Genomic DNA, 6,004 nt, shown 5'->3' with positions numbered 1-6,004 from the left:
TTTTGAACTTGATATGTGTTTCGAAGATTCAAAACGCTTTGTTGATGCCCCAAGATGTAACATCCCTATTTCTTATTAATTCGGGGAAGACAAGACTACTACATGCCCAATATTTGATCAAAATTTGAGTCACCCTTTTTGGGTTTTCAACTCAAAACCCTTTTGGTCTCAAGGTGCCCTTTGCGGGTTTTTGCCTTGGCCTCTTATTTTTTTCTTTTTTTTTGGGGACTCAAAGCACCCTTTGCGGGTTTTTGCCTTGGCGTTTTCCACCTTTTTAGGTGAAGTACTTCTTAACTGAATCTAAATTTACAAGATTAGGCAAGTTTTTACCATCCATCTCGATCAAAATCAGCGGTCCTCTAGAAAATGCCTTCTTTACTACATAAGGTCTTTCCCAATTTGGCATCTATTTCCCTCTAAAATCCTTTTGTATGGGAAGGATATTTTTCAATATTAGGTCCTCCTCATGGAATTCTCTTAGGACAAACATTTTTGTCATGAGCTCGCATCATTCGTTTTTGGTACATCTGACCGTGACAGATAGCCCTCAGCCTCTTTCCTTCGATCAAGTTCAACCGGATCCATTCTGCTTCATCTAATTTTAGTTCTGACAAAACTTATAGAGAATGAATCTTGACTTTAATGGAAAAACCGTGATAATCCAAAGAGAAAAGTGTTGCCCTAGTAGAGGTTTTTATTTTTTTGCTTTTTGTTGTTTTTTTTTTTTTTTTGTTTTTGTCCTCTACTGCCGTTCATTTTGGGGTGATATGGAGTGTCTAATATTGAATTGACTACAGACCTCCGCTATTATGCTTTTGTTCTAGTTCAGCGCATTGTCAGATATGATTCTTTTTGGCATTCCATACCGACATATGATTTCCTGCTTTAAGAATTTACTGACTGCCGATTTGCTGACGTGGAGGAGTGGCGAACGTGGGAGAGGCGGTGGCGGTGGTTTGCTGTTTGGTAGCAGGGGAGTTAGGGTTTTTTTTGCTTAGGGCTAGGTTAAAATGATTTGGGCCCCATTGGGCCAATGTAAATGGACTCTTATTTTCATTTGGTTTTGTTTGGTTTTTTTATCTGGCCCGGGCAAATTGGGCGTAGTACAATTTTTATAATGAGTTTTTAGTTTATTAAAGTTAAAATAAAGTTTATAAAAACTTAAAAACATAAAATAAAATTTATCTTCATCATTATTTTTTCTTTTATACTTAAAACATCATTTTTGATAGCCAAGGAAGTTCGGCCAAGCTTAGTCCTCACATGTAAGTCTAAATCTAGCTCGTTTTTCATAAATTTTATGTTTTTGATATTGTTGAAGCTTAATCTAGCTAGCCCAGAGACTATTTTATAAATTTGTCAAAGTTTTAAAAGTTATTATTATTTTCTTTAAAGCTTTTTGGATGTTAATGGTTAGTTTTAAAGCTTTGTTATGAAATAGGACTATTTTGTAAAGTGAATTTGGTTGGATTTGAGTTTAAGGACTAAAATGTTAATATGTTGAAATTGACATAAAATTCTTGTAAATTTAGATGCTTGAGAGTTGTAAAGGTATAAGAATGAATTCGACTTTAAAGTTTGGGATTAATTGTGAAAATATGCTTAATACTGTTTTAGGGACTAAATTGAATAAAATATAAAAGTTTAGAGAAATTGTGTAAAATTGTATTAAAAGGTCGTATGCATATGTTTAGACATTATAAGGTAATTGGAGTTGATAATTGAATTAAATTAGTATATAGGCCAAGAAACGGATCAACCAGTCGATAAACGCATAAAATGGAAAATTACTGAATAATCCTCGGTGTTGTGTCCGTTGCTGTTTTGGTTAGGTAAGTTTGTGTAGCATTCGTTTTGATTAAATTAGTTTGTGTTGTAATGTATATTTATATATATGTATTACTTGTGATTGAGTTGTATGGATTATAAAGTTGACATTAAAATGACTAAATTACAAAGTATTATATAATCATGTGCCTTGAATGAAAAGAAAGATGATATGAAATGTTAATTGCATCATGTTGATATATATGATGTTATATTGATGGAAAGTACATGAGAATTGATTTAAGGCCTATGTGAACTTAATGAATGATTAGGATATAAATGACATGTCATTAGGGTTTAAAGTATCATGTACTTTTTACCAGTGATTTCATTATATCAGGTACTATGTACCGATGACTATATTATCAAGTAATTTGTACCAATGTTCATGTTGTATTAGGCACTATTATATCTTATTAGGTACTATGTATTGGTGTGGGATACCTTACTGATGGTTGAGATCCAGCATTTATTACAAATTCTCCATAGCTCGTGTGAGCAGCTCAGAGTAAAGATTAATGTCCCTATTTATATCTTATGTGAGCAATGCTATCTCGAGTATCCAAGGTTAATTTACTATAGTTCTTCGGGTAAAACGTAGATACGAAATTTAATTGAATTGAAAGCTTATTGTATAAAAATGTTAATCATGAAATGCAAATGAATATTATGTTTATTATGTTATCCATATGCATTTGATGGTCATTATATGATCATGAACTAACCATTTTTGGTATGACATGGATGTGTAAGGTGACAAGGAATACTATGTTTATATGTGTTATTTTCAATTATTAAGATATTTAAATGACAGATATGTTGTGTTTAAATTCATATGAGCTTACTAAGCTTTGAGTAAGCTTACGTTTGTCTCATTTTTCCTTCCTTGTAGATTTTTGAAAAACGTGCTGTCGTTTGGATCGTTTTCGGAGCTCACACTATCGACAAACCATTTTGGTAAACTTTTGAACATTTTGGCTCTGATATAAGTGGCATGTAAATAGGTGATAATGACTATGTATATATATGTGGTTGAACCTTATAAGTTGGTTATTAGGGTTTAGGTTTAGGGTTTACTATCAAATACAAAATGTATATATATGTGGTTGGTAGGCATCAAGAAGATGCATTTTGTATTTGATAGTTTCATGCTTTATTTGATAAGTTTGGCACTTTGGTATAATGTTGATCTAGTGAATAATAAGTATAAATACTATGGCATGTTTATAAGTGAACGGTTGATTTAGTCTTGTTAAAATGTGGTGCCAATTGTGGCATATTGGTTAAGCACTTAGAGTGGTGTTATAAGTTGTCTTTTGGGTATGTTTTGATGCATTTTGAACAGGTCTAAGGAATGGTATAATGTATACTTATGACATATGTGAGTTATTGGTTTGTAACTTGCTTTGTAAGGTACCTTTTGGTATACATGGTCTAACACACGGTTGTGTGCCCCACATGGGCATGTGGCAAGACGGTGTGCTCTTTATGAAATGGGAGGTGATTGGTAAACACGACCTCAATGAGTTCCATGGTCAGGATACAAGAACGTGTGACTCCAGCTTATACGGTCTAAGAACACAGTCATGTGACGTTATGTTGAAAATTTTGCATTTAGGTCCACACGACTTCAGTTAGTTACACGACCTGACGACACGATCGTGTGACACCCTTCTACACAGATTCAGTTAGCTGCACGGCTTGGTGACACGGTCGTGTGACTCAGGCATACACGGTCATAGTCTGTCACACGGCCTAGGCACATGACCGTGTGACCCTTATTTGCTAAAGTTTCTCTACTTTTTGTTGAGTTTTCAATTAAGTCCCCATTTGACTCTGAGGTGGTTTGAGAGCTTTCGTAAGCTTGTTTGAGGCTTGGTTGTATTTGTAAATCATGTTATTCTTAGATTATTGAATGTTTTATTCTTAATTTGAATGTTTAAAACTGAAATTATATGTGACAAGCGTTGTTAATTATCCTAGCATCCTATGGCTCAGGTCCGACAACTGGACCTGGTGTAGGGTGTAATAGAACCTCTGGGAGACCTCAATTACTCTACAGCTGTAAACAGAAAAATGTATAGGATTTTTCCTATATAATTCATCGCCTTTTTATTTAAAATTGTTGTAAAAACCAAGTAATTGTATAATAAATTAATGTAATATGTGAAAATATGAAATTAGGACATAGAAATTATTAAAATGTGATTTTATTTTTGATTATATAGTTTTCATGCATAAAATGGCTTATTTTATATTAATTTAAGCATATTATATTTTTTAAGCAATGAAGTGGGCCATGCATGATTAAATTAAATAATAAAATATAATGTTATATTTCAATAATTCATTTTAAATATTTCATTAATAAAAATTAGGTATAATTAAGTAAATTGATTAATTAAAGTTGTTAAATTAATTTATTGGTCCTCTAAACTATTTGCTATCTTTGACAGGTCTAAGGATTTTCTTCTAATTGCAAAACTGTCCAAGTGGGGACCAAGTCAACCTAATTTTCGGCTACACATGGCTGATTATAAACCAAATTTTGGTTTAATTATACAATGTCCTCGAAGAATTGAAGAAAATAGAGATTTACCTGAAGATTTGGACTTGACCGAGTCTCAGTCCAAAATTGTTGTTGCATCCAAACTGACCAAAAATCAAGGAAAAATCAGCTTGATTTGCTTGATGTATGACCGGCCAACCATGGGAGATTTTTCAAAGGATGAACACCCCTATTTTTAGTAAACTATCCGTCTCTCCTCAACTATAAATAAGACCCTCTCATTCATTCATCCATCATCCCTCACTTCTCAACATTCTCTCCTCTCTCAACTCTCTTAGCTCTCACGCCTATCACCATTCTTGCATAAAGGATTTCAACAAATTAGCCTCTTAAAGATCCCTTGGTCGGCCACCTTGGAGAGCCATCAACGAAGGAGCAAAGCAAAGGAGCGAAGGAGCCTCGTCAGTCAGAGTCTTTGGTGACAGCCACTCTGAATTCAGTTTAATCTTTCTCTTCTTTAATTTAATTTAAAGATGTTTGCTATGAGTTATTTGTTCTTGTTTACAAAAATGATAGCTTAATTTTATTTAAGCTAGGATGATTATTTTAATTAAATAATATTTATTTGATTCATGCTTATAATGTTTGTGCCTCAATCAATCATGTTTTCAATTAAAATCAAGTCTGTATTTCGTTCATACGTGATTGAAATACACCTGAATTACCTGAGCGATCCTAGCTAGAAAACAGCTAATGGACGCATAATTGAAATGTGCATGCTCAATTTAGATCCTAACTCGATTAAATTGTAGGTTGCATAACAACCCTAACCAGGCTCTGTTATTTGCATAGTTTTTAGATTTGTGTGATTAAATTGTTTCAAACCTAACACATCCCTATTACCTCACACGAATGCTATGAAACCCTTAGTAAATAAGGATCAGTAAAATGTGTATTTACTAAGTAAAGGATTCCGAAAGAACCTAATTTGGTTTTCAAACTCATGAAAGATCGAGTTGCCATGGAATATTTTTCCGAATATTATTAAGCATGATGATAATAATTTGAGTTTAATTAAAGTAATTGTCCTAGTTTATTTATGTTATAATTGTTGCAAATTGTATTTAATTTTGCTAAAATCTACTTCATTCATATAGTCTGCATACTTAGGAAAACTTGCATTAGAGATCATTGCATTTAATTTAATTTAGACACCACTTCTCAACTATATTGTGTTTTTATTTTTTTCAAATTGTTAATATAATTTTACAAGTTAAGTGACTTAGCACAAGCACAATCCCTGTGGAGACGATAACTCGATACTTACTTATTACTTGATAACAACTGTGTACACTTGCACAAACCCGAGCGTTACAAGCTTTTGGCGTCGTTGCTGGGGTTGTCAACTATTGCCATAGTCATTTTTTTCGTGAAATTATTTATTTTTAATTTGATTAATTTTTAACATCACTAACTTATTCTTTTTAATTTTTGTGAATTTCTTCTCAGGTGTTTATGAGCATAAATTGAATTATCGACTTACTCCTTGTAGACCCTGAAATTGAGCAAACTTTTAGAAAAAGAAGACGTGAACGAATAGCTCCAAGACAAGTCGAGATGGACCTTGGAAATCAGAATCAAGACCAAGGTAATGAAGCCTATTATGTA

Source organism: Gossypium raimondii, chromosome 2 (genome assembly GCF_025698545.1).
Source record: "Gossypium raimondii isolate GPD5lz chromosome 2, ASM2569854v1, whole genome shotgun sequence".
Taxonomy (NCBI): Eukaryota; Viridiplantae; Streptophyta; class Magnoliopsida; order Malvales; family Malvaceae; genus Gossypium; species Gossypium raimondii.
This window is presented reverse-complemented; position numbering follows the sequence as displayed.